The following is a 12,215-nucleotide window of genomic DNA, read 5'->3' as shown; positions in this document are numbered from 1 at the left end:
TGTGCTCCTGGTATTAAATTAAAAATGTGTACCTCCTCTCAGTATCACATTCCTATCTGTTGTTTTTGTTTGGTTTTCAGTCAATACAGAAGAATGAAATGACAACATGACCTAAATAAACTAAATTCAGACATGTGACAAGTTGCTGTTCTCCATGGTTGCCCATCTCTGCTGTATAGTAGAATTTTAACCACCAGGTGGCAGTTGAATATCAGTGATCACCTCCAGTCTGTTGCCTATAATGAGGTAACACATTTTACTGGACTAATTAGCGCCTCAAAACTGCACACACTGATAACTCCTGCAGCATTGTTTTTCATCCGTATCCTGTGGTGCACACACCATGTAGGATTCTGTGGAAATGAACTTCACAATTGCTCCTGCAGAAATGTGTTTTAACATTGTTTTAATGTAAATGTGTAAGACTGCCATTACCTCAACTGTATTGCTACACTTTAAACACTTCTAGCTTTTAAAGTAAAAAGTTTAACAATTTAAAGTGGAAAACAGATGAATGCAAATGTTTTGGGGGATGCATATGTAATCAAATATATTTTGAACATACTGACCTGGTATTTGCTCAGTTTGAACACAAATTATTTTAAGTGTTTGGAGGTTGCACTACATGTCATCCATTCATTTTAAAAAAAAAAAATATTGTAACTTTGAAGCTATTGAAATGATTGGCTCAACCTTCCACTATGCTACAGTCCCATTAAGAAAAACGGTGGTCAGGATTACCGAACATTATTGAAAAAGAAAATGTATCAATTTGGGATTGAATGGGTTTAAACTGGCAGTTACATGGAATTTAATAAATCTGTTGCTGTCTGCATACACAGAATTTTACATCGGCTACTTGCAAATTCCTACCACTCAAATTCCTCTTTGTGACATGGTTGCTGAAGGGCAGTGATTCAACTGCAATATTACACAGGTACTCAGCAACTTGTTTTCAGAATACAACCAGCTGGCATTCTTTATTCTATTCTACTCCTCTATTGCAAAGAGATTGCAAAATCTATATCCATAAATTAGATGGCAATCATTTGTAAACCTTCACCAATCGGAGAGCGACTGAGTCAGCCCAAGTCAGGCTGTGATTGTTTGGAAGCAGATTGCCTCCGACACGGTGATCTGTGTAATTGTCATGTATTTAAATGTGCAAGCATGGAATTCCTTGTAACTGGTCACTAATTCCAATCATTGGAATCTCCTTGCAGCCACCTCCTTCCTAGTTGCAAGGAAGTTGTCTTATATTTGCTGTAGTTTGACTGAGCCATTAGTTATGATGCCTCGAGGCCCAGGCTGCTGAGAGATCTCCTTTGATGTACTGAGCTCTTCTCCTTCACACCTGTCTTTTTCATTCCTGCTCACTCTTCATCCCCCTCTTCTTCCTCATCTACTAAGTGCATGTGGTAAATGGCTGCTATCTCTGACCCTGGCTCTGCCAGAAGTTTCTTCCTGTTAAAGCAACCATTTTTCTCCCCACTTTCACCTCATATAGGCTCATTGAATGGCTGGGGTCTGTACAGTACAATATATAAAGTACCTTTAGAGGACTATTCAGGGGAATCAGCAGTACATAAACTGAATAAGATTAAATTGGATTTTTATCATTTTAAGCAAATCAGACTAATGGGTCAGTTCATAGCCCTTCTATGCCACCCACTGAGAAATCTCAAAGGACAGATATTTAGGTTGCTTTAGCCTGCCAGTTGCTTTGCAAACAATGTCCACCCCAGCACCTTTCCATGCTATGCATGACTTGATTGATATCATGATGTCATTGCCAAGGTCTGTTTTGTATGAGGTAGGAGATTTTTACTACTCTCACTGCCAATGAGTTTCTATGCATGAACAGGGAGCTCTCAAAACAGAGCTGGCAAATATAAACCACTGCAGCTGAGGAACAGACAATCTGTGTTCTTACTGACAGATTTATTGTTGAGATTCACATTGCCTGTTTCACTGCATATGTATATTTAAAATCACTATGTAATATATTACAGGTAGGGAAAAAAAGAATCAGTGCTTTCACACATTCCCACGGGGGTTTAAAATATAATTTTTTCCTCCTGCTATCTCGCATCACCTTTCCCTGTGACTCAGAGCGGTGATTGACAGCAGCGAGGGGAGCGGTCATAGATGGCTGAATGACTAGACTGTGGTACCAGAGGCAGGGCTTGTTTTGCTTTTAACTGTACCCACAGGGTATTTGAGGAACATCCAGCTTCTCACAGATGTTTCCAGAGTTTTGGTTAGAGGGATAAGTCCAAGACTTCAGAGGAAGAGGGGTAGAACTCTTAAGAGATAAACAGGTTTGTGTAGCCTGAGGAGGCCATCCTGTGAGTGCGGAGGTCCGGAGGGAACTAACTCTGTCACAGCCTTCAGAGGACATTTTTACAGGATGCTTTGTAGATGTGAGATAAAAGGAAGGGATTATATTGTAAGTTGAAATCATTTTTTGCTAATGATGCCATAATCTTTTGTTGAGGCACTGATAATCTCAGATCCCAGGCTCCAGTGTGCACATAAATATGTACACATTGTTGTCACATGCTACACCAAAACATGTTTATTAGTAGGAGGTAGTTTTTTCTTCCCCGTCAGTGAGTCACGGTGCACTCATACTCCCTGGTAATGAAAAGCCAATTAACATTTCTTGTCTGAAGTGGTTGAATGCACGAAAATGTTTGTTTAGTGCCTTAAAAGATCGTACCAATGCAGGAGGAACATTTTGTGTAATGGCTGCATTGCAGATTTTCTCATTTAAACATTTTTGGCTCATGTAGACAGCACCATAGCAACAGCAGGTTGTTAACTACCAGCCAAAAGAGACATTTAACCCCAATGCTAACATGCTAACTGACAAATCTTGCTTTATGAGACAGAGCTCAGGTTTTGATGTCTGAACAGGAACTACGTACAACAGGCAAACATTTACCTGAATCACAGGAGAAACTACAATAAAGCTAGCATATTCACAATTTTTCACACTGCAGTCAAAAGCAAAAGAAAAACTGCCACATCATCGTGGGCGTGATTTAAAATGCTCATGTTGAAATGTTTCCCTGAAATAGCCCTCCACATGCCAAGAGTTCATTTAAGTGTACGGCACAAAAGGCAGACTGAAGAAGACAAAAAACAGTTACTGCAAAGCTCAAAATCGGAAGCTTTCTGATTTAATTAAGTTCATTTGTAGCATTCCTCAACCGCAGACACTCAAACTGAACGTTGATATTTTTGTACATATACTTAATAGCATAATTATAAGAACACATATTTGTCTGTTAAATTTAAGGGTAAAGCTTTTCACAGTGATTTCAATCAGGGTCACCACAGTGGGTAGCTTTGCATATTCAGTTTGGCAGATTTTTATCCTCACATGCCTCTATGATGGGATTTGTGTCTGCATCTTTGGAAACTACACTATAGAGTCACCTGCAAATATTACTTGATTTGAATTTGAATAATTCTGGTAACATTCAAATAAAAAATAATCCAGTGGTTTAGGGATAAACTACTATTGTGAAATAAAAGAAGTCAGTGTGCATCGTGTTGCAGTTCTTCATCTAATGCTAACCTCAAATTGATCAATGTCCTCTCCATGAAGAAGAAATTAAACAATCTATATGTTCTTGTCTCATTTTAACTGAGTGTGTGCATCTTCATTTTCAGTAATGCTACCTTCTCTCCACTGTTTCACCTTGAGTATCAATTATAAAGAAGACCTTAAAGAGCAGCTGCAGAATGATGCCAGCAGCTTGCAACAGGAGCAACAGTTTCAATATGTGAAACTAAACCAAAGCATATATTCAATTCAATTCAATTTTATTTATATAGCGCCAAATCACAACAAAAGTCACCTCAAGGCGCTTCATAGATACAGAGAAAAACCCAACAATCATATGACCCCCTATGAGCAAGCACTTTGGCGACAGTGGGAAGGAAAAACTCCCTTTTAACAGGAAGAAACCTCCGGCAGAACCAGGCTCAGGGAGGGGCGGCCATCTGCTGCGACCGGTTGGGCTGAGAGAAGGAAGACAGGATAAAAGACATGCTGTGGAAGAGAGACAGAGGTTAATAACAGATATGATTCAATGCAGAGAGGTCTGTTAATACATAGTGAGCGAGAAAGGTGACTGGAAAGGAAAAACTCAATGCATCATGGGAATCCCCCGGCAGCCTACATCTATTGCAGCATAACTAAGGGAGGATTCAGGGTCACCTGGTCCAGCCCTAACTATATGCTTTAGCAAAAAGAAAAGTTTTAAGCCTAATCTTAAAAGTAGAGATAGTGTCTGTCTCCTGAATCCAAACTGGAAGCTGGTTCCACAGAAGAGGGGCCTGAAAACTGAAGGCTCTGCCTCCCATTCTACTTTTAAATACTCTAGGAACAACAAGTAGGCCTGCAGAGCGGGAGCGAAGTGCTCTAATAGGGTGATATGGTACTACAAGGTCATTAAGATAAGATGGGGCCTGATTATTTAAGACCTTGTATGTGAGGAGCAGGATTTTGAATTCAATTCTGGATTTAACAGGAAGCCAATGAAGGGAAGCCAAAACAGGAGAAATATGCTCTCTCTTTCTAGTCCCTGTCAGTACTCTTGCTGCAGCATTTTGGATTAACTGAAGGCTTTTCAGTGAGTTTTTTGGACATCCTGATAATAATGAATTGCAGTAGTCCAGCCTGGAAGTAATAAATGCATGAACTAGTTTTTCAGCGTCACTCTGAGACAGGATATTTCTAACTTTAGAGATGTTGCGCAAATGGAAGAATGCAGTCTTACATATTTGTTTAATATGTGCGTTGAAGGACATATCCTGGTCAAAAATGACTCAAGGTTCCTCACAGTGTTACTGGAGGCCAAGGTAATGCCATCCAGAGTAAGAATCTGGTTAGATACCATATTTCTAAGCTTTTCAGCGCCGAGTACAATGACCTCAGTTTTATCTGAGTTAAGAAGCAGAAAGTTAGTGGCCATCCAAGTCTTTATGTCTTTAAGACATAAAGACAAGACAGAGCTGCAGTGGCTTCAAGATAAGTCTGACTGTGTCTTTGAGTGGGACCCATGTAACCTCTGGGGAGAGACCTGAATATGTCAGATCAGAGATGCCACCCCTCTAATGTGACAATGCTCAGCAGAACCTCACCTGAAGAATGAGGTTGCCAGGTTTGTTTAGAAGTCACTGCAATGATTGCCAAAAATGAAAACACTTCTACACAGTCTCACATTAATGGTCTGATGTAGTAAATCACATACCAGTGTTTTTTTTTTCTTCTATATATGGGTCATAAATAATGGTGGATGCTCATATTAAGCATGGCTAAGGTTTCAAATGTATGGGCAAGTACAACTGTGCCTGATATGTTTACCCGAGGCACAGCTTTGGCTATGAGCTCAGAAGCCCCACCCACGTGCTGTTCTTCCGTTTGTGAGGAGAAGCCAATCAAAGGAAAGTTGGCTGATAGAGCGGGAGAAGGGAGATAAAACAGCTTATTAGGATAAATTTCCACTGACATCAGAAAAGAGCAGCTAATAAGAACATCCAATATCTGTTATTTAAAACAAACAAACAGACATATCAACAACAACATGCTTTCATTATTGCCATTAAGGATTATTTTACAGTGGTTTTAATGACACCTGCCTGGAAAATTCAGGGTTTTTTTGGTCCAAAATCAAATTTCAATTTGCGCTTCATTGATTCATGTCTACACAGGTTTGAGGAGCTCTTTCTCACTATGGTAAATGGACTGGACTGCTTCTTACATAGCACTTTTCTACTGTACTTGAGCACTCAAGGTACTTAATATGACATGTCTCATTCAGCAAAGCACTTTTTTTTCAATGTCTCAGTGCTTTCTATCTAACACACCCACTCTGATAAATGCATTGGGAGCAACTCAAGGTTCAGGATCTTGCCCAAGGATACTTTGGGATGCAGACCTGAGGAGCCAGGGAGGAAACCGCCAAGCATCTGATTAGTAGATGACCTGCTCTACCCCCTGAACCACAGCCACCCTGCTACGGTAAAACTAACAGGATTTTTCAGCTGGAGCCTTCACAAAGACCCTGTAAGTGACAGTAAAGTAGCTGTCAAAGACTTGTGTAATCTAAAATACTTGTTAATTAAGAGTTCATTACACTCCTGTTTGCATCAACAGCATGTTTGCGTTATCAGTTATTCAAAGGTGGAGATTTTCCATTAAAGCCTGAACACACCAGCAGGCCCCCCACCCTTCTGTATCATACTTGTTCAGTGTATTTGATAACAGTTTCAAAATTCAATTTGCAGCCAATCCATTTTTAAGCTATGCTGCTGCCTCGTGTAACGCTGCGGCTTCTGATAAGGTGGTTTTTCAGATACCTGGAAGGTTCTTAGTAAAGTGTGTATCCTCAAGCATTTCTCCATATACATGGAAATATCTAAATAATACAGACAGCAACAGATTGAAATGCTAATGTGGTTGCATGTTTTCCTGCGTGCTTTATTTGTATCTGCTCAGCAACAATGACACGCAAAAAAAGAATGCAGCAGATGAACTTAATTGGAAACTTCTTTTTGTACTCACAGAAACGTGTGACATGTGCAGATGAGTCATTGCTTTGCATTTTTTCTTTATCTTCTCACATTGGTAGTTTATTCTTTTCTGTAATTGAAAAACAGAGCGGGATATTATTTTGGGGCCCACATGTACAGGGCAAGACCACAGGCTGGATATTTTTTTATCTGAATATGAAGCATCAAAAGCCTAAGTGGAAAGTGGTAAAAAAAAAATGTTAATAATAATTAGGAACAGCTAACGCCTTCAGCTCAAGTTCTGCTGGTTTAATAAAAGCAGCATGCAGCAGATTTGTATTAAGCACCGTGCCGGTGTAGCTGCTCTAAAAACCACAAGGGAGCACACAAATGAATAGCGTGTTTGTTTATACCACCTCAGGAAAATGCAACTAAAATAGGCTGATATTTAGCAGGCTGTGTTCTGCCATGATTCCTGCTCACAGACATGCCATTTATTTTCATAAAGCTTATGCCTTTTGGCAAACTAAAACCATGAGAGCATGCTCTGAGATCATAAAGAGGCTTTCAGAAACACTGCAGCATGTCGCTGCCTGGGAACCGTGTCGTGTCGGTTGTAGTTTTATGGCGAGATCTGCTAAAAGAAAGCTTGTGCACACATGACTTTCTGTGCATCACGTGCCATGGTGCAGGCAGACAGGTGATGGGGGAGTTTGGAGATGTTAAGTTACATGTTTGCTGCCAGAAAAGGATTTCTTCTTCTTCTTTTTTAAAACAAATGTGTTCCAGCATAGATGCACTGAAAAATGTGTAGTGTAAACAGAGTATGGAGGCAAATTTAAACACACTCAAAGTGAACAGGTAGATTAAAACAGCAGGGCGGACATGGAGAAGACACACGGCTGAGATTTCTTACAGGTATAAGGATGTCTGTTTATAAACTGACTAGTCCATAGCTCAGCAGAGAGGATGATGAAACAAAGGAGTTTAGAAATCTGTGAAATCTACACCTATCAAATGCAGGTAGCGGTTTGTTGAGATGGCCAGCTCCAGATAAGTTTTTATCTTATCTGTTTTTAGGCCAGAGATGTGAAGCAGTAACAGCAAGTGGGCAGTTGAGGGAGCCTGGGAAACTCGAGTATTCCCAGGAAATTCTGAATTTGAGAGCAGCCACATTCAAAGGAACTGACTGAATGTATCTTAAATAGCACAAGAGGTGGGAATGGACCCAGAAGCGAAGAAATACTGGGACACAGTATTTTGTAGCACTCAATGCTTTTTGTACCTCTTAATGAGATTTCGAAGCAAATCTGGTTCACACTCAAGCAAACTGGTCCAGTTCTCTCAGGTTTAATGGTTGTCTTTTTGTATTGTTTTTTAATAGATGTTCCAATGAACTAAGATCAGGAGTTTTCAAATCCTGCCTTGACTGCTTTTATATGCACAGCTGGAAATCTTTATGAACTCAGTGGAATGACCTGGATTTCTGATTTGTCACAGAATGTGGTCAGATGTGGGCTTTTAGACAAATACGGTGATGGCATCACTGTATTTGTCTAAAAGCCCACCAACACATGTTCTTTTCATATCTTTGTTGAAAAAAAATTGAGAACTAGTTCCTAATTTTGTCCTCTATCCATTTTCTTACCACTTTTATATCACCTTCCTCCACCTTTCCTACTCTCTTACTGGGGCTTCTCCGAGGTTAATGCTAGCAACAGCAGCTCCTGTGATTGCAAGGCGTAGTTATTAATTGTTTCTGGTACAACTGTTCACGGTGCTGCAGCAGCAGCTCCGACAGCTAACTTGTCGGTTAATTTGACACATTTTGCCGCAGTTATTTATCTATTTTTATTTTGCTTTCTAAACTTTTCAGCTGCACGAGCGTGCAGCGAAAGGCCAGCGCCCAGTTGTGTTAAGAGATTTGATTGGGCAATCCAGTGCTAGTTATGAAAATGAACCAATGGGCTGCTGTCAGTGCTTGTAGGGCCGGTGCGCTGGGGCCTGCTTGGGAGCAATTTCAAACTGGATTTCTATCATGACCGTGGCTGACCTTCAGTACCTTTACGGCCCACCAGGGGGCCCTGTCCGACACTTAGTGAGTCAGTGATCTACAGTATTAAAACACACATTACCTGCATCCTTTTGCAGTGTTTTGGTTTCCGTCACATTTTTGACTCCCTAAAAGCACTTGCACTTTTGTTTTTTCACTATTTATGTTATATTTGTTTCTATTTATTCAACTTCTGTTTTGTTTTTTGTTTTTTAAATCAGTTTCTCTTTTGCTTTGTGTGTTTTTGCAGCATTTCTCTCTTTGCTGGTGTTTTGCATTTGACCTCTCGGGGTTACTGTAGCGAACACTCATGTGGCATGGTGAAAAAGAAAAGAAAGTTTAACCTTGAATTTAGTGGAACTTCTTGGCAGCGTTAACCTCCATCTGGCGTTTCATGCAGCTGCTTGTGAGTCTTGCACAATAATGAAAAGCGTTTTTGGAGCATTCCTCTGTTTCAGATGGTGTCATTGATCAATATTACTGGGAGAGTCTTGAATGACCAGCACTTGTCAGGTGATGTCACAGCATCTCAACTGGGTTAAGATCAGGACCTAGAAAAGCAGGAGCACAATGATTTTCTTTATGCTGTCCTTTCAATAACACTATTCTCAATTTTTCCCATGGTGGCTACAAGAACAAAGATTTAGGCAGTTTGAGGAGATTTCTGTAGGTGTGTTGCTGTTGGATTCATCAACTCTTTTATTGATTTCCAAAGAGCCACAAATTGTATTTGTAACCTTTACTCGCTTTGAGACATAGCTCGCTGTGGCTTGTCTTTCTTGAGCAGAGCCGACTTTGTCAGTAACCTGACTTTGTAGGATTTTATTTATAGACACACCTCTACAAACCAGAGAATAAATACTTAACTGGAAGAGTAGCTTAAACAGCAGTCATTAGAGTAAAGGTTTTTTACATCCTGTGAGTATTTACTAAGTGTGTTTAAAGGAACAATAAGGAACAGAGCTCAGACCTTTATGTGTCACTCCAGACTTCCTCGATAAACTTTATTGTGTCCGGCACAGATTAGAGGGAATCTTTGTCAGACGCACAAAGAAACCCTACAAGTTAACTGAGTTTCCTTCATAGAGGTGCTTTACTTTTTTCTTTTAAAAGCATTTTTTCCCCTTCTGTGAGCAAATCTGATGGGCTTTACCAGAAACGCTGAAGTTTTGTTTCATTTGTATAAAAGACATTTTCCCAGAAGCATTGTGACTTGTCACCAAGCATTGTAGTAAACTTCTTTTGCACTGTTCGCCTTCAAAGTTGGGTGTTACTGAGTGACTTTGATTCAGAATGCAGCTCACGATGCTGCACAACTTGATCTTGGAGTTCAGTTTGTATCTATTTCAAATTTTCTTTGCAGTCCTCCACCATTCAGACTACCCCTGATTCAGTCTGGGGTCAGATTGCTTTACTCCAAGTAACATGGTGAAGATCCTACAGTAACCTACAGGAAATGACCTAACAATGTTAGGTAACAGGAACATAAGGAGATGGAGATGCCCTTATGCCCTTTATCTTGACCACACTTGCCAAGTGCTTTTTCTATTCTGATTCCCTTGCTCATGTTCAGCGTAGCACACACAACAAGCTGCTTTCACTATTTATCTAAAGGCGATAGAATTTCTCTTGTTTTACAGCATCTATGGTTTACTCTGCATGATTGAAAATAAAGGGTTTTTTAAATTCAGCTCATTTGTAGGAAGAACAATGGATTGTTGCGGTGAGGTATAAAGATGGCAACAGTTTTTGGTTATACCTGTATCTATCACAGAAATCCACATAAGGAGGAGAAGCAGTCAGTGAAACCGCTCAGCGAATTCGCTGGAGATTTGAATGTTGTATAGATGTAAGCTTCAGTCAGATCCGGGCTGACATTAACCTTCCCGGCTGTCCCCTTTCCCGCTCAGAGGTCTGTCCGTGATGGATGACCTCTCCTTCACACACAACGCACGGAATTCTCACAGCTCATGCCCATTAAGAGCATATCCTTATAACAGGATTAAGGGGCCAGTAATGGAAACTCAGGGAACCCGGTCCCATAATCTCCTCCTTGATACGTTTTGCTCTGATCAATCTTTGTTTGGGTGCCTGGGAGGTAGTTGAGAAATGTCATTGGCTCCAGTTTGAGAGGTGAGGGCGTGTGCAAGCGTGTGGTTGTGGATATTCAGTGTCACATGTCAGATTCATTTGTCTAACTTGTTGGGCGTAGATTCATATTGTGCTCTGGCTTGGGGTGTCGAGAGGAGTCATTAGTTATTATCTGTGAAGAGTGTTGCATCCATGATTTATTCGGTGCCGCAGCAGAGATTGTGCAGGTGCATTATGCCATCATTATAGCTTCAAGCGTGACCCAAATTTCCTCTGCCCCTCTCGCTTTGCCCTCCTCTCCTCCTTCTTGTGCCCCCACCCTCCTTCAGTGGTGCCTTCTGAATCCAGATGGGGAGCAGACTGTGACTGCAGCTTGTTATGAGCCACGCTGTGAGACCAGACCAGGCGGAGGGAAGGCAAGACAGAACAAGAGAGGAGTAACTGGGAGAAAAGCAAGTGGATCTGCACAGCACCAAATCTCAGAACGTGCATGAGTCCAACATTGTTTACTGCTGTGAATGTAAGGAAACAGCAGAATTTTAACAAATCACACTGGAACAGTTTAGCAGACACATAATATGTACAGCTGTATGCACACACACAAAGACACACACAGTTGCTGCACATGATATGAATCTCCTGTTCCACCAGGAGCTTTGTGACATAGTGTGTGGTATGCAGGCAACAGAAGATGAGCACATTGTGGTTATAAAGGGATGGGCATGGTCAGCAACAATATTCAGGCAGGCTTTGTCATTTAAATGATGCTGAGTCAGTACTAAGTCGCCTAAAGTTTTCCCCACACTATTACAGCATCACCAGCCCAACCCTACTGTCTGAATGTCGCAGGAGAAATGGAGACACATCAGACCACAAAAAAATTTCCAGTCTCTTATTGTCTGACTTGGTGAGCCCACGCAAATTGTAGACTCAGTTCTTAGGTGACAGAAGTGGCATCCGGTTAAGTCCATTTGTTGGGCAGGGGTAGTCTTTTGCCACTTTAGCCCGTCTGCTTCGATGTTTGATGTGTTGAGCACACTTACTGGACAGTTTTTCTTTTTCAGACCGTTCTCTGAAAACCCCAGGGATGGCTTAGTGGGGAAATCCCAGTAGATCAGCAATCTCTGAAACACTCAAACCAGTCCATTTGGCTGCTCCCTTACTCACAAGGAGTGATTCACAGTCAGTCTGCATGATTGATTTGTCAGAGTTTTACACGGAATACCATTCCTGTCACAATCCTGAAGGATTTGTGCCTCTCCCTAAGATCGAGCTGGGGATCTTTAAGAGGTACATGTGTAATCCACAATGCTACAGAGCCACTGGAAACAACCGTGCAACACTCAAAGTCACTGAAATCACCTTTTCTCCCCATTTTGATGCTCGTTTTGAACCTCAGCAGGTGTCCTTGACCACGTCCACATACCTAAATGTATTGAGTTGCTACCATATGATTGGCTGAATAGATATTTGTGTTAACAAGCAGCTGAACCGGTGTAATGTAATATTTTTTTTAAAAAAGACAGTTCAACAACAACAACAA

General features: G+C 40.9%; 1 protein-coding gene across 1 annotated transcript in view; it reads right to left on the bottom strand.

Annotated features, from left to right (window-relative positions):
* LOC146525257 (protein kinase C-binding protein NELL1-like) overlaps positions 1 to 12,215 on the bottom strand; it is a 788,406-nt gene that overhangs the window by 444,097 nt on the left and 332,094 nt on the right. The window lies entirely within an intron of this gene.

The sequence above is a fragment of the Neolamprologus multifasciatus genome, chromosome 1, assembly GCF_963576455.1.
Source record: "Neolamprologus multifasciatus chromosome 1, fNeoMul1.2, whole genome shotgun sequence".
NCBI classification, from domain to species: Eukaryota; Metazoa; Chordata; class Actinopteri; order Cichliformes; family Cichlidae; genus Neolamprologus; species Neolamprologus multifasciatus.
This window is presented reverse-complemented; position numbering and strand designations above follow the sequence as displayed.